Source organism: Cherax quadricarinatus, chromosome 20, assembly GCF_038502225.1.
Source record: "Cherax quadricarinatus isolate ZL_2023a chromosome 20, ASM3850222v1, whole genome shotgun sequence".
NCBI classification, from domain to species: domain Eukaryota; kingdom Metazoa; phylum Arthropoda; class Malacostraca; order Decapoda; family Parastacidae; genus Cherax; species Cherax quadricarinatus.
The window spans coordinates 15,322,315-15,338,226 of record NC_091311.1 but is presented as its reverse complement, the minus strand read 5'-3'; the positions used below and the strand labels follow the sequence as shown (position 1 = coordinate 15,338,226).

The 15,912-nt window shown below is 43.3% G+C and overlaps 1 long non-coding RNA gene across 2 annotated transcripts in view; it reads left to right on the top strand.

Annotated features, from left to right (window-relative positions):
* The window catches only part of LOC128703336 (uncharacterized), a 29,701-nt gene extending 21,091 nt beyond the window's left edge, over positions 1-8,610 (top strand). Inside the window, exons 2-5 of one of the 2 annotated variants that reach the window (XR_011392244.1) lie at positions 5,461-5,545; positions 6,311-6,394; positions 6,752-6,969; positions 7,613-8,610. This is a non-coding gene — a long non-coding RNA (uncharacterized lncRNA). Of the gene's footprint in view, positions 1-5,460; positions 5,546-6,310; positions 6,395-6,751; positions 6,974-7,612 lie in introns of both variants that reach the window. The other variant, XR_011392243.1, reaches the window with a different exon arrangement.
* Positions 8,611-15,912: the final 7,302 nt, after the last annotated feature.

Genomic DNA, 15,912 nt, shown 5'->3' with positions numbered 1-15,912 from the left:
GCAACCACGTCAACCCTATAAATAATACCGCAAATCTTTAAAGACACCGCCCATTCTTTAACAACATTACATCTCCCCCCCACCTAAGAACCCAACCCCATGCACCTTGACTTCGCACTATTTACCTGCATTCCCGTGGCACTTCCAAACAATTGCACAACCTCGTCCAACACTCCCATTGACATCCCTTCACTAATGAGAACAGTGGTGTCGTCTACATATCCAATTAATCCCGGCGATGCCCTCCCACCCCCCACCTCCCTCACCTCGAGTACATAAGCTACGGTCAACCATTTTATAAAAGGGGCCCTGAAAGCACACAAACAATATTTGGGACATGGGGCATCCCTGTCTAAGGCCTCTACCCATTGCAATCTCTCTCTCAATACACCCATTAATCTGTATCCTCATTTTCGCCCACTTATACAACGTATTTACCCACTCGACTATTTCCTCCCCATATCCCTGTCTCCTAAGTATAACCTGCAAAGCTCCCCTTTCCACTTTATCATATGCTCCCTGCCAATCTAGAGCCAATAAAGCCGCCCCCCCCCACCTTTAGCTTCCACAAAACTTCAGAGTATCCCATGTCCTTCAATCATCGACCTTCCCAGCAACCCAAACTGAGATTTCGACACCACCCTCCCCACAACACACTTGAACCTATTACCTAAAATTTTTGCAAAAACCTTATAGTCTGCACACAGCGATATGGCTCGGTACTCCCGTAGGGTGGGCTGCCCCTTGCACTTCGCGACCAACACTACAACTGCTGTAGCCTGCTTCTTCCCCAACTTAGCCTTCTCCTTCATATGATTAAATAACCTAACTATAAATCCCCGTATTAACATCCAATGTTGTAAATAAAATTCTACCGGGAGACCGTCAATACCCGGAGCTTTCCCCTTCCTCATTTTCCCCTTAACGCATTCTCTATTTCCTCTGCTGTAATAATCCCACCTAAAGCCTTTCTGTCGCTATTTCCTAAATTACAAGTCACATACATACACACCTTGTCTAACGCCACGGCACCCACCCCCCCACTTGTCCAGTACTTCTCATACCAAGCCTCTGCATATGTGCACATCCCCTTTGTGGTTCTTATCTCCTGCCCTGCTCTATAAGTCCTGACCGTCTCCGTTACCTCTAAACTCGGGATAGCCGTCACCACCTGCCTTTGCTTTTAATGCCGTAAAAGACACGCAGACGGCTTATCGCCCCAGATCACTTCTTCCACCCCTGCCTGCACCCTTACAGCTTGAAACCTTTCATTTTGTAACACCCTCAATCTCCCTTTCATTTCAACTATTTCATCCATAGGAAGATTATTCCCACCCACCCCCCCGCCCATAGCAACCTCTTAACTTATCCTCTAAATAGTTAGCCAGCCCATATTTTAATGTATTAATACGTTTTCCTTTCCTCACATAAAACTTTCTAATCCTTACCTTCGCAACACAATCCCACCATGTCACGATGTCGTCCACCTCCTGTTCTTCCACAATAAGCTCCTTCCATAGGGTTGAAAACCCCTCCAACCCCTCCTGTTCACCTAACACACTTATATTTAGTTTCCAATAACTTCTGTATGTTTCCGCAAGCACCCCCCCCCCACCCAACCTCCACCACCACTACCCTATGATCTGACATAGTAGCCTCAACAGTACTGAAAGATTTCACATCCACTCCCTGAGAAAGGTACACTCTATCTAGCCTCGCAGCATATCCACTCCTAACGAACGTATGTTCAGTCTCCCACACTGCCCCCCCTCCCAAATGCATCACGTAACCTGACATCCCTTAACAATTCTCTAAGAGCCACAGACATATATCCAGCTCCTTTTGGGTCCACGTCAGCCACCCTGATTACACAATTCCAGTCCCCACCAACTATTGTCACCTCTGGCAGTGCACGTAAGAAAAACACAAGATCCTCACACACAAAATCATTCTTTACTTGTATGTTATTTTCTGCCGGCGAATACACACTCACAAAAGACACACACTTACCCATCCACCACCCATCCACACGCAACACCCTCCCTCCCCCCTCCTCACTTCTCTGCAAAACAAACGGGCTCGTCTCCCTTATTAAAATGCCCACACCACCTTTCAGACGGGGAGATGGCAGGGTAACTACTCGAAACCCTGCCACCTCCAACACCCTACCCTCTAAAATTGTGTTCCTGCAGAAACACAACATCCACCCTAGATTTATTCAGGAAAGTACGCAACCAATCTCTCTTCATACTGCTACATAAACCATTAACATTTACAGTCATACACCTAAGGCCTTTTAAAGTTTCCACCCCTGCCTCCTCTCCTCACTCTTTACAATTCCAGAGCTTAATTCATGTTTGACACCTTCAGAATGCTCTCTTTACCCTCCCCCCTTCTTCCGGTGCCTCCTATCCTGGCTACCACCACCTACACCACTACCTTTACACTCCACCTCAGTCTGTTTCCCAGGCCTTTGCGCTCTCATCAGGACATCATCAGAATCTGACGTAGCCGCCCTCTTTCTCGTGACAGTCACGTTACACATATCTTGATCCGGTGTTGCCACACGATGAACCTCCACCTCCACCTGACAATGGTTTATTGATTCTAGGGACGACTCCAACACACCATCACTTCCCAAAATATCACGTCCTCGACTTACTGAAAGCGACGACTCTCCAATGACACCTCTTTCAGATGTAAGGTTCCCCTCAGGCGGTGACTAAGTCTTCAGAACCTCCACCAATTCCTCCTCAATCTCAATGACCTGCTCCTGTAGTTGCTGCTCCTCCTTATCCACAGGACGAGACACCGGGTCAGGCAACTGGGTGAGGGACTCCAACCCGCCTCCAGTCCCGTATGCCTGATCCACTATCTCGCTCCACAAAACACCACGCCCTCCGTCCAATGGTTGTTCCACACCTGCCACCTTTGAAGCAGGTGCTACAACGTCCACCACAGGTCCAGGCACACGTCTCCACTTGTCACAAGTCGCCGCTATGTGATCATACTCACCACAAAGGCGGCACGTACGTCGTTGCCCTGGATACATAACCATGACCTGCATCCTGAAGTCTTGTAGATAAACATAGGACGGTATTGGGAGTCTCAAAGTCATTTTGAGGTTGAAAGTACCCTCTGGCAGACCAGCATAGGCGCCTGCCACTCACGTACCATGCTGAGCAAAATCAACCGTTCCATACTTCTCAAAAACTTTCCTGATATCCGCCTTGTCTACCTCAAAGGGAACGTTGCGTAACTTCATCCACGTATAATGCCGTGAAACATCAATCATTCTCACACAGACAGCTGGTGTGACGGTAAGACTCATGTCCTGAAACCGGGTGACCAACGATTCATAGACCGTCGCCGTTAGCAGTTTTACGAAAATTCTTTGGGCTCCATTTAATGCAACCCCATAAAATTCACCATCTTGTATGCCATACGTCTCCCGGATGATCTTGGGTAATAAGACTTGTGCAGAACTAGGCGTAATCGTTTCTCGAAGTAGCTCTATGCCGACAGTATTAATCCGGCGTCTGAGACTAAACGCCATTTTGACAACAGCAGTACTCCTGTACTCCTATATTGTCAGCAGAGGCACAACAGCACCACATCACACCACTGCAGCCAGGTAACTGAGGAGCGTCTGCGCAGTAGGTCCACACGGCCCGAGAGCGATGAGGACAATGAAAGAGAGCTTTAAGTCTGGATATATGTTGATCTCTGTGGCATGCAAAGAGTACGTAACCTTTATTCGGCGCATATACACACCCTCATTGAAAGGCTATCTCCCCAACTAGCAAACCAGTACTAGGGTCGAACGATGGGGCCCCATCGTTCGATCAGTACCCAGGTTCAGCCAATGAGAGGTGTGGGCACCACCTGCCTGTCTACCCTTGTCATTTCCGTACTAGAGCAGGTTGAGTACGGTTGTCCATTCTGTCTCCAGGCTGTGTCTTGGCCTTGCCTAAACCGTGTTGTACACATACATTTCCAACTGTATATAGTGTACATAGCTGTACATAAGAACTATTGCTCTTGATGGAGGAACATATATCTCAGTCATTCAGCTGCGTTTGTTCTGCTCCTTGCTTCCCCTTTACACCCAGGATAAAAGGCCTTATTGTTCCTGGGTTGTAATATGGGTAGCCTGTCTGGGATCTGGAGCTGGACTTAGAGGACGAGTTGAGCCTAGGGTGAAGCTGAAGCAGGAACATTGTGTAACTTGGTGTCTGGCATTGCGTTAGCTATGCCAATGTTGTACGAAACTTTGCGTGACAGCCTTGCGTTCTTATGGTCAGCCTGCTATTGTATGATCCTTGACAGCTTGCTATTAGCTTGTTCATGGTGGTCGCTTCACTATGGTCAGTCTTGCTGTTGTGTGAATATTTTGCAGTCGGCTTTGTTATTGTCTCAGCCTTGCTATTGTATGTGCATATTCTGCACTCGTACTGGGCATAGCTAAGCGTGTATTGCAAATAGCGTGTTACGTTGGGGTATGCCGCGTAGATGAGTCAGACGTCTAGTGTCTGAACACACTTTATTAAACTTGTCTAAATTTTCTCTACAGCGTTACTGGCAAATTGCTCGTTCCATTGGCATTGATTACGAACACACTCTCACAGCTGTGCAGTTTCATACTCTTATAAGTATCAAACTTCGTGAAGAGATGGCGCATCAAATTCCTCCCTCTACGGGAGATAGGAATAAAAACCTGATGTTCTCACAGGAGGAAAATGATACATCAACTGAGCAAAATCGTCAGTCTCATGTGACAGGGTTGTCTGAAGGTGAATCAGCGGCGTTGGCACTTGAGTTGGCGAAAATCAATTTAGAGCAGACTACGGAACAAAGGGCATATGCCAATTAAGAATTTGATAGGGAAAAAGAAAGAAGGCATCTTTCTCAAGTTGTAAATGACTTTAGTTTACAGAAACTAGTACAGCTGGTTCCCTGCTTCAATGAGGCAGAACCTGAACAATTTTTCGAAACTTTCGAAAATCAGGCTCGAGCCTTGAGGAGGCCGGAACAGCATTGGGCGTCTTTGGTGCATACAGCTTTTCTTGGAAAGGCACAAGAATTTACATCAGTGTTAAATGACACCGATTTTTGCAATTGCACAGTGATGAAGACCACAGTTCTTGGAGCATATCAGTGCATTCCAGCTAAGTATAGGAAGTCATTCAAGTTAGGCAGACGACAGCATGGTCAACCCCTGGTTGATTTTGTAAGACAGCAGACCAAAGCTTTTACCAGCTGGTGTAAAGCAAGCGGTGTCGCAACTTTCGATGATCACGTGCAGCTCATCTTAGTAGATAACCTGCTGGAGTCTGTTGGACCAGAGGTTAGTCTTTCTGCAGGATCATGTCTTAACCACTGCATTGGAGGCAGCCAGGTTGGTTGATACCTTCGAAACCAACCGCTCCTTGTCTGAGCGGTTCCATCTCTTTTCAAAAGCCTGGCATGAGCAGAGATCGTCAATATTGGAGGATGAAGGGCCAGCCAGAAGGAGAACATCTACGTCAGCCAACTAAGTCACCTGGTGAGCCACGCTTCTCATCGTATGGTCCACCTGGTGAGCGACAAACCACTCAACACCGTGTAACTCGACAACAGTATCCAAAGTGACACCAGCCAGAGTGAAACCAGTTACAACGTCAGCAGGGGGCTAAGGCCAAGCCTGTAGTCTGTTATCTGTGCAACCAAGTAGGTCATATCAGCCCAAACTGCCCAGATAAACCTCAACCATTAGGGAAAATCTATATCCTTAGCAACATGACCCTGAAAGAAGTAGAGAAAGGGATGGCTCCTTATTATTGCCAGAGTCATATTTCCCTTCAGGAGACTCAAAGAAAATTGAAGTCAGAACCCATAGGGATATTGGAGCATATTGCTCGCTAATAAGAGGGGGTACTTCCCCTTTCTGAACACTATTTACAATCCTCTGTTTTGCTTGAAGCCTTCGGAGAAGCGATCTTTTCTGTCCTTTGCATAGAATCTATATGCAGTGCAAATATTACACTGGATATCTGACTGTAGGTGTATCCGAAGGATTTCCTATGAAAGATGCCATGTTATTACTGGGTAATAACATTACCACTTCTAGTGTATGTCCTGAACCCATAATGATTAATTCTTCTTCGGTGTTGGCCATAACTCGGGCAACATCCCAAGGGTTGTCTGGTGAGAATGCTGGCCTATCCTTGGACGATTCTGATCTCGGAATAGCCAATTTGTTTTATGAGGAAAACTGGCCAGAGCCTCGCAAATTTAGTGAACAGACCCAGATCAAGCCTTCCTATTCCAGGGTTGCAGGATTGCCATATATGTTTCCATGCCTGAGGGACTGTCCTTCCGAGAGGAACAACGAAAGGACCCTTCTTTGCAAATTGTAAGTAAATTATCTGATGTAAATTATGTGGTATCTTCCCTTGATAAGACCTCAAAAACTAAAACTTACCACATTAATCAAATTAAAACTTTTCATACACCAGATAAAGTCCCAGTAATGACTCTGTCCTCTGCCTCCGAGGACGAATCCTACTCTTTGCACTCTATTTCTGAAATTAATGTCCTCTTCAAGGACCCTAGCCCTATAATGGGGGGGCTATCTAAAATACAAGTAACAAGTTTAATTTCACTTCTACAATTATACACAGATATTTTTTCGAATGTGCCGAAAAAATGTACATTAGGTTATCATGACGTAGATGTGGGGAGCTCTAAACCTATTACTCTCCCTCTACAGAGCTAATCCTGAAAAACAGAAGCTACTTCAGCAGAAGGTAGAATTTCTGTTAGAGCATGAGTTAGTGGAGGAGTCATCTAGTCCATGGGCTTCACCGTGCATCCTTGTTAAAAAAAACTGATGGAGGTTTTCGCATGTGTACAGACTACCGTAAGGTGAATGAGGTCACAATTACAGATGCTTACCTTCTTCCTCGTCTGGATGATGTAATCGACTTTGTGGGTAAGGCTACTTTTTTGTCCAAGTTAGATCTCCTTAAAGGTTACCTTTGGCAGGTAAGGCGAAGGAAATCTCTGCCTTCGTAATTCCAGGAGGTCATTATCAATATACAGTTACCCCCTTTGGAATGAAAAATTCTCCCCCTTCATTCCAGAAACTTATCCATCAGGCTATTAAAGGACTTGAAGGCACTACAGCTTAGTTAGTTGACATCGTGGTGGTGTCTGATACTTGGGATCAACACTTGTTTAGGCTTAATGTTCTCTTTGAGACCTTCCAGAGTTCCCATTTAACTGTTAACTTATCTAAGTCTTCCTTTGGCCAGGCTACTGTTACTTTTCTGGGCCATGAAGTAGGTAGTGGCAAAGTTGCCCCTAAATTTGCTAAAGTTCTTGACATTAAAGATTATCTAGTTCCTCATTGTAGAAAATCTCTTCAACGTTTCTTAGGCATGATAAGGTTTTACTGAAGATTCTGTAAAAAAATCCAGATATTGTAGCCCCTCTTACCTCTCTTACCAGTCACAAAGTTCCCTTTAATTGGACCTCAGAATGTCAAAATGCTTTTACGAAAGCAAAAAGATTATTGTGTACTGCACCCATTCTTTTGTCTCCAGACTTCATCAAACCTTTCTCATTACAGGTTGATGCTTGTGAATCTGGGGTTGGGGCAGTTCTGTTACAAATTGAGGACGAGGGGTTGCAGCCTATGGCCTTCTTCTCGGCAGAGTTCCAACCGCACCAGAGGGCCTACTCAACAATTGAAAAAGAAGCCCTCGCGCTGGTATTGGCCTTGGAACACTTCGATATATATGTGGGCCAGACTTCACAGGTGGTCAGTCTACACCGACCACAACCCTCTAATTTATCTCCAAAATATGAAGAATCACAACACAAGAATCATGAGGTGGTTACTCCGACTGCAACCATATAATATCAGGGTAGAATATCCCTGGTAAAGAAAATAAATTGGCAGACTCTTTGTCAAGAGTCTAAATTTTATATGTATTAGATTAGGTTGTATTAGGGTCCTATGGTAACATGACAGCTCTTTTTTTCCCCTTGTGTGAGATTTTTTTTTAGTGAAGGGATACGGGCTACCATCCACTTGTATCTTGGACCTACGTTAGCCCTACTGTCTGCTGTCTTGCTCTAAGTTTAGGGTTTGGCTTTATGTCGCAAAAAAAGCTGAGCTCTATCTAAGAGTTGGATGGTTGAGGGGAAAGGCGGTCCCATTATATGGTGCCATGGTGGCACGGTTACCGTTGAGAGGTGGGGGCCTATTCCTGAGCCCTCTCGGGGTGGGGATGTGGCATGCAAAGAGTACGTAACCTTTATTCGGCGCATGTACACACCCTCACTGAAAGGCTATCTCCCCAACCAGCGAACCAGTACTAGGGTCGAACGATGGGGCCCCATCGTTCGATCAGTACCCAGGTTCAGCCAGTGAGAAGGTGGGAGTGGCAATCGTAGAGGTGTGGGCACCACCCACCTATCTACCCTTGTCATTTCCATACTAGAGCAAGTTGAGCGTGGTTGTCCATTCTGTCTCCAGGCTGTGTCTTGGCCTTGCCTAAACTGTGTTGTACACATACATTTCCAACTGTATATAGTGTACATAGCTGTACACAAGTACTATTGCTATTGGTGGAGGAAAATATATCTCCAAGTCATTCAGCTGTGTTTGTTCTGCTCCTTGCTTCCCCTTTACACCCAGGATAACAGGCCTTATTGTTCCTGGGCTGCAATAGTCTCGTGTATCACCACTACGATATCATCTAGATAAACTGCCGTGCCTTCAAGTCCTTTAATAGCCTGATGGATCAGCTGAGTTTTTACTCAGGAAGATACTAGCGAAATTCCAGAAATAATAAATTATGTAGAACAGGACGATAATAAACTATGCACGATTGGAGTAACTAGTGACATGGTCCTCGGACAAATTGAGAAATTAAAACCTAACAAATCCCCAGGCTCTGATGAACTGTTTGCAGGGTTTTAAAGGAATGTAAAGAGGAACTTAATATGCCTTTGGCTAATCTTTTCAATATATTACTACAAACTGGCGTAGTGCCAGTAATGTAATACCTATTTATAAGGCAGGTGACAGGTCCTTAACTTCGAACTATAGACCAATATGCCTTACTTCCATAGTTGGTAAATTTATGAAATCAATAATTGCCGAAGCAATTCGTAGCCATCTTGAAAGGCATAAGTTGATTAATGAATCTCAGCATGGTTTTACAAAGGGGGATTCCTGTCTTTCAAATTTACTAACTTTCTTCAATAGGGTATTTGAGGAGGTAGATCATGGTAATGAATATAATATTGTGTATATGGACTTCAGTAAGGCTTTCGATAGAGTTCCACGTCAGAGACTATTGAGGAAACTTAAGGCACACAGAATAAGAGGAGAAATTTTTTCCTGGGTAGAGGCATGGTTGACAAATAGGGAGCAGAATTTGCATAAATGGGGAGAAATCAGAATGGGGGCACGTCACAACCGGTGTTCCACAGGGGTTAGTGTTGGGCCCCTTGTTGTTCACAATCTACATAAACGACATAGATGAGGAATAAATAGCGACATAAGCAAATTTGCTGATGACACCAAAATAGGCCGTCCAATACATTCTAATGAGGACAGTAGAGCTCTCCAGGATGATTTGAATAGACTGATGCAATGGTCGGTGAATTGACAGATGCAGTTTAATATAAACAAATGCAAAGTTCTAAATGTTGGACAGGAAATAACCATGCCACATATAAACTAAATGTAAATCTTAATATTACGGATTGCAAAAAGGATTTAGGAGTTCTGATTAGCAGTAACCTGAAACCAAGACAACAGTGCATAAGCGTTCGCAATAAAGCTAACAGAATCCTTGGCTTCATGGCAAGAAGTATAAATAATAGAAATCCTCAGGTTGTTCTTCAACTATGTCTTTGGTTAGGCCTCATTTAGATTATGCTGCTCAGTTCTGGTCACTGTATTACAGAATGGATATAAATGCACTGGAAAACGTACAAAGGAGAATGGCAAAGTTGATCCAATGTGTCAGAAATCTTCTCTATGAGGATAGAACATCAAAATGGTATACAATACCGACAGGTTGTTAGGTAAGACACATATGCAACAGTTAGACAACTTTATTCCGAAACGTTTCGCCTACACAGTAGGCTTCTTCAGTCGAATACATCTTGGTACAGAAAACACCTTGGACAAGCTTTTCAAGTGAAAAAGGGTTGGATCTGAGAGGGACATGACCTCTCAGTGGCTACATTTTCACTACTACTACTACTCTGCACCTCTCCTTCCGACAGTATTTAAGTCTCTGCACTGTCGCTTGATCTTCAGATAGTTCCTGACTATGGAACTGAACTGCTCCAGGCTGAGGGACTGACAACCTCAAATTCTACGACTTCAAGGGTGATGGACTGATTACATCGTCTTCACATCTCTACTGTTCCTGCCTACTTTCTGTATTCGACTGAAGAAGCCTACTGTGTAGGCGAAACGTTTTGAAATAAAGTTGTCTAACTGTTGCATATGTGTCTTACCTAACAACCTATGAGGATAGACTGAGGCCCTGAAACTGCATTCTCTAGAAAGGCATAGAATTAGGGAAGATATGATTGAAGTGTATAAATGGAAAACAGGAATTAATAAAGGGGATGTAAATAGCATGCTAGAAATATTTAACATAGACAGGACTCGCAGCAATGGTTTTAAATTGAATAAATTCAGATTAAGGAAGGATATAGGAAAGCAATGGTTTAAAAACAGAGTTGTGAATGAGTGGAACACTCACGAGTACCGTTATAGAAGCTAAGACGTTGTGTAGTTTTAAAAATAGGTTGGATAAATACATGAGTAGGTGTGGGTGGGTGTGAGTTGGGCCTAACTAGCTTGTGCTACTAGGTTAGATGCTGTGCTCCTCCCTTTTGTGACGTGTCTGACCTCACTAGGTCAGTGGTGTCAGACGGTCAGTGAGCTTAAGGTCACTAGGTCAGTTAGCTTAAGCCGGGAGGGGGGGGGGGAGAATTGGACCTGCCTTGCATAGGCCAGTAGGCCTGTTGCAGTGTTCCTTCTTTCTTATGTTTTTATGTTCTTATGAAACGATGCCGGCGAGTTCCACATCCCTAAGGAGGTTACTGTGTATTGATAATGTCCTCTTGGAATTACGATGGCAGAAATTTCCTTCGCCTTATCTGTCACAGGTACCTGATAGTAATCTTTAAGGAGGTCGAGTTTAGACACGGAAGTAGCCTTACCCACAAAGTCCACTACGTCATCTAAACGTGGCAGAGAGTAAGCGTCTGGAATACTGGCTTCATTCACCTTCCGGTAGCCTGTACACATTCAAAACCCTCCATCAGACTTCTTAACAAGGATGCACGGTGAAGCCCACGGACTGGATGATTCCTCCACTAATCAGTATTCTAACAGAAATGCTACCTCCTGCTGAAGTTGCCTCTGATTTTCTGGATCAGCTCTGTAGTGCGACCTCAATTGTAGGCAAATTACTAGAGTCAATTATAGCTGAGATTATAAGAAGCCATTTCGAAAAGCATAGCTTGATTAATGATACTCAGCATGGATTCAAAAGAGGCCGGTCTTGTCTAACTAATTTATTAACTTTCTTCAGTAAAGCTTTTGAGGCTGTTGACCACGATAAAGAATTTGATATTATTTACTTAGATTTTAGTAAGGCTTTTGATAGAGTTCCGCACCATAGACTGTTAAAGAAAGTGGCAGCTCATGGCATTGGGGGAAAAGTGCTCTCGTGGATCGAGTCATGGCTCACTGACAGGAAGCAGAGAGTGTCCATAAATGGGGTTAAATCCGAGTGGGGATCTGTAACAAGTGGCGTTCCACAGGGATCAGTCTTGGGCCCGTTGTTGTTTATAATATATATCAATGATCTTGATGAGGGAATTACTAGTGATATGAGCAAATTCGCCGATGACACAAAGATAGGTAGGATATTTGATTCAAACGTAGATGTTATGGAACTTCAGGAGGATTTAATTAAACAAACTCTATTCTTGGTCAGAAAAGTGGCAGATGCAGTTCAATGTAGATAAATGCAAGGTTCTGAAGCTTGGGAGTGCCCATAACCCTAGTACTTATAAGTTAAATGATGTAAAGTAAAAGGACACAAGTGCAACTAATGTGACATTTATTGTGGCAACGTTTCGCTCTCCAGGAGCTTTATCAAGCCATTACGTAATGGCTTGATAAAGCTCCTGGAGAGCGAAACGTTGCCACAATAAATGTCACATTAGTTGCAATAAAGTTGGTAGAATTACCGACAATATGTAAAGTAAAAGGACACAAGTGCAACTAATGTGACATTTATTGTGGCAACGTTTCGCTCTCCAGGAGCTTTATCAAGCCATTACAAACAATACATGGACACAGAGGGTATATAAAGGCTCAGAGTGAGGTGAATACTAGTGAGGTACCATTTCGATGTTCACTAGTGGTAGTAGTAGTAGTAGTAGTAGTGACAAAAGTAATACAATATGGTAGAGCAATTAATTCGTATATGAGTAAAAGGATATAAAAGCTATTACTTTTATATCCTTTTATTCATCAAAGACTGCAAGAAAAGAGCTCTTCAGATCATAAATTCTCCACGCATCAACACCACTCCCAGCAAAGTTATAATTCTTCCCAACAGTCAGGTTGCACTGAACGTCTCAAAAGCACTTTCACAAGCTAACACCAGAGTCGCCATCGCTTCTAGCACTTCAATAAAGGATATAACCAGGACAAAATCCAAGCACCACGAACCAGTCAGTGCAGGAGTTTACACTATACCCTGTGGAGGCTGTGACAAGATTTACGTAGGTGAAACAGCCAGAAACCTCGACACCCGCCTCAATGAACACATTTACGCATGTAGGAACGATAACCTGAACAACGCCTGTGTACAACACCGAAATTCCACCAATCATCTCATGAAATTCAGAGACGCCCAATTAGTGATCAAAGAAACTAATTTCCGCAGACGCAAGTGCCTCGAATCAGCACTGATCGCTGTTTCGAATACAATTAAACAAAACAACGGCAGCTTCACCATCTCCGAAGTCTTAGCAAGAATCCTCCTGAAAACAGTAAACCCTGCCATCACATAGTCTCTCCTGTTATACTACACAAAGCACAGAGAGTGAACACTGAAACAAGCTGCCTCATTCCAGTTTATATTTGTCCAACCTATTTTTATGTTACCCAAGTAATAGCTTTTATATCCTTTTACTCATGTACGAATTAATTGCTCTACCATATTGTATTACTTTTGTCACTACTACTACTACTACTACTACTACTACTACTACTACTACTACTACTACCACTAGTGAACATCGAAATGGTACCTCACTAGTATTCACCTCACTCTGAGCCTTTATATACCCTCTGTGTCCATGTATTGTTTGTAATGGCTTGATAAAGCTCCTGGAGAGCGAAACGTTGCCACAATAAATGTCACATTAGTTGCACTTGTGTCCTTTTACTTTACATTAGTTGCACTTGTGTCCTTTTACTTTACATATTGTCGGTAATTCTACCTACTTTATTACAAGTTAAATGATGTAGAACTTAGCCATACAGATTGCGAAAAGGACTTGGGGGTTATGGTGAGCAGCAACCTTAAACCAAGACAGCAATGCCTAAGCGTACGTAATAAGGCAAATAGATTACTGGGATTTACATCAAGAAGTGTAAGCAACAGAAGTCCAGAGGTCATACTGCAGCTTTATACATCATTAGTAAGGCCTCACCTAGATTATGCAGCTCAGTTCTGGTCTCCATTACAGAATGGACATAAATTCGTTAGAAAACATTCAGCGTAGGATGACTAAATTAATACATAGCATTAGAAATCTTCCTTATGAGGAAAGATTGAAGACTCTTAAGTTACATTCACTTGTTAGACGAAGAATGAGGGGAGACCTGATCGAAGTGTATAAGTGGAAGATAGGTATTAATAAAGGGGATATTAATAAGGTCTTGAGGATGTCTCTCCAAGAGAGAACCCGCAGTAATGGATTTAAATTAGGTAAGTTTAGATTTAGAAAGGACATAGGAAAGTATTGGTTTGGAAATAGGGTAGTTGATGAGTGGAACAGTCTACCTAGTTGGGTTATTGAGGCTAGGACTTTGGGTAGTTTCAAATTTAGGTTGGATAAGTACATGAGTGGGAGAGGTTGGATTTGAGTGGGACTTGCACATCAGAGCTTATTTCTTGGGTGGCATTGAAAATTGGGTTGGGCAAATGTTTTGTTAGTGGGATGAATTGTAAAGGACCTGCCTAGTATGGGCCAACAGGCCTCCTGCAGTGTTCCTCCTTTCTTATGTTCTTATGTTTAATAGGTTTAGATTTCCAATATCTACATCATAATATCCTATTGTACTTCATCGGGACAACTGAAAATATGTCAGGGTAAGATTGACCCATCATTAATTGGGTGCAAGGAGTCAGGGTCGTCTACAGAGGCAGAGGACAGAGTCATTACTGGGACTTTATTTGGGCTATTAAATGCTTTAATTTGTTTTATGAGGGCTTATCAAGGCGAGCTGCCACATAATTTATATCAGATAGTTTACTTACAATTTGCTAGGTCCCGTAATTCTAGCTTTTAAGGTGTGGCCAGGTATAGGCTTCTGCATTAACACCTTGTCTCCTGGACTGAAGGAGTGAAATTTTGAGTTTCTGTCATACCTCTGTTTCATAATGTTTTTGAACTGTTTTTAAGTTAGCCTTAGTCAATTGACGTGCCACCTGCAACCTTGAAGAATGGTTGTAGAGTGTTATGAAGGCGTCTTCTCCCATCCATCCTTCCTTGAGCACTCGCAGAGGACCTCGTACGTTGTGCCCAAGGATTAGCTCAAACTGACTGTACCCTGTGGACTCCTGCACAGTTTCTCTCATCGTGAACAGCAACAGAGGAAGTGATTCATCCCAGTCTAAGAAAATGCGTGCAATAAGTTCTCATCATGATTTTTAATGTTTGATGAAATCTTTCCAAGGCGCCTTGGGACTGAGGATGATAGGCAGTGGATAATTTGAGTTATTCCTAGCCTAGTTAATGCTTCCCTAAACGCTTTGGCGGTAAAATTAGTACCTTGGTCACTCTGGATAGACTTAGGAATGCCAAAGCGGGAAATAAAGTTAGTTAGGGTTTTTAGAATGGCTTTGGTATTGATACTGCTCATTGGAACTGCTTCTGGATACCTAGTTGCTTTGTCCATAAATAGTGAATAAGTACTGGTTTCCAGACTTGGACTTGGGTAATGGACCCACACAATTATTGATTAACTCTGCAAATGGTTCTCCGTCTGCAGGTACGGGATAGAAAGGTGCAGGTTTAATGGGGTGTCCAGGTTTTCCTACTTGCTGACATTCCCTACAACAGCGGATGTGATTCTTCACATCTTACCTCACATCTTAAAATTCTTTTAATATTCCATAAAAAATTGTGAGCTACATTTAATATTTGTGATCTAAACTTTTTAGGAACTATCAGTCTATGTCTGTTGGCTTCCCTCTACCTCCTCACCAGTCTCTGGGCAGATTCATAAATCGTTTTTAACTTTATATTTGACTGGGTGATTTGAGTGGGATTCACCCATGGCTGCCTGAAAAGCGAATTTCAGGGAAGGATCTTTTCGCTGTTCATCCCGAAAGGACAGTACCTCAGGCATGGAGAAAGATATCCGGCAGTCCTGCAAACCTGGAACAGGAAAGCTTGATCTGGATCTGTTCACTAAATTTACGAGGCTGTGGCCAATTTTCCTCGTAAAACAAATTGTCTAGTCATAGACCAGAGTCGTCCAAGGATGGGTCAGCATTCTCATCAGACATCCCTTGGGATTTTGCCCGAGTTATGGCCAACATCGGAGAAGGATTAGACATTATAGGTTCTGGACACTTTGTG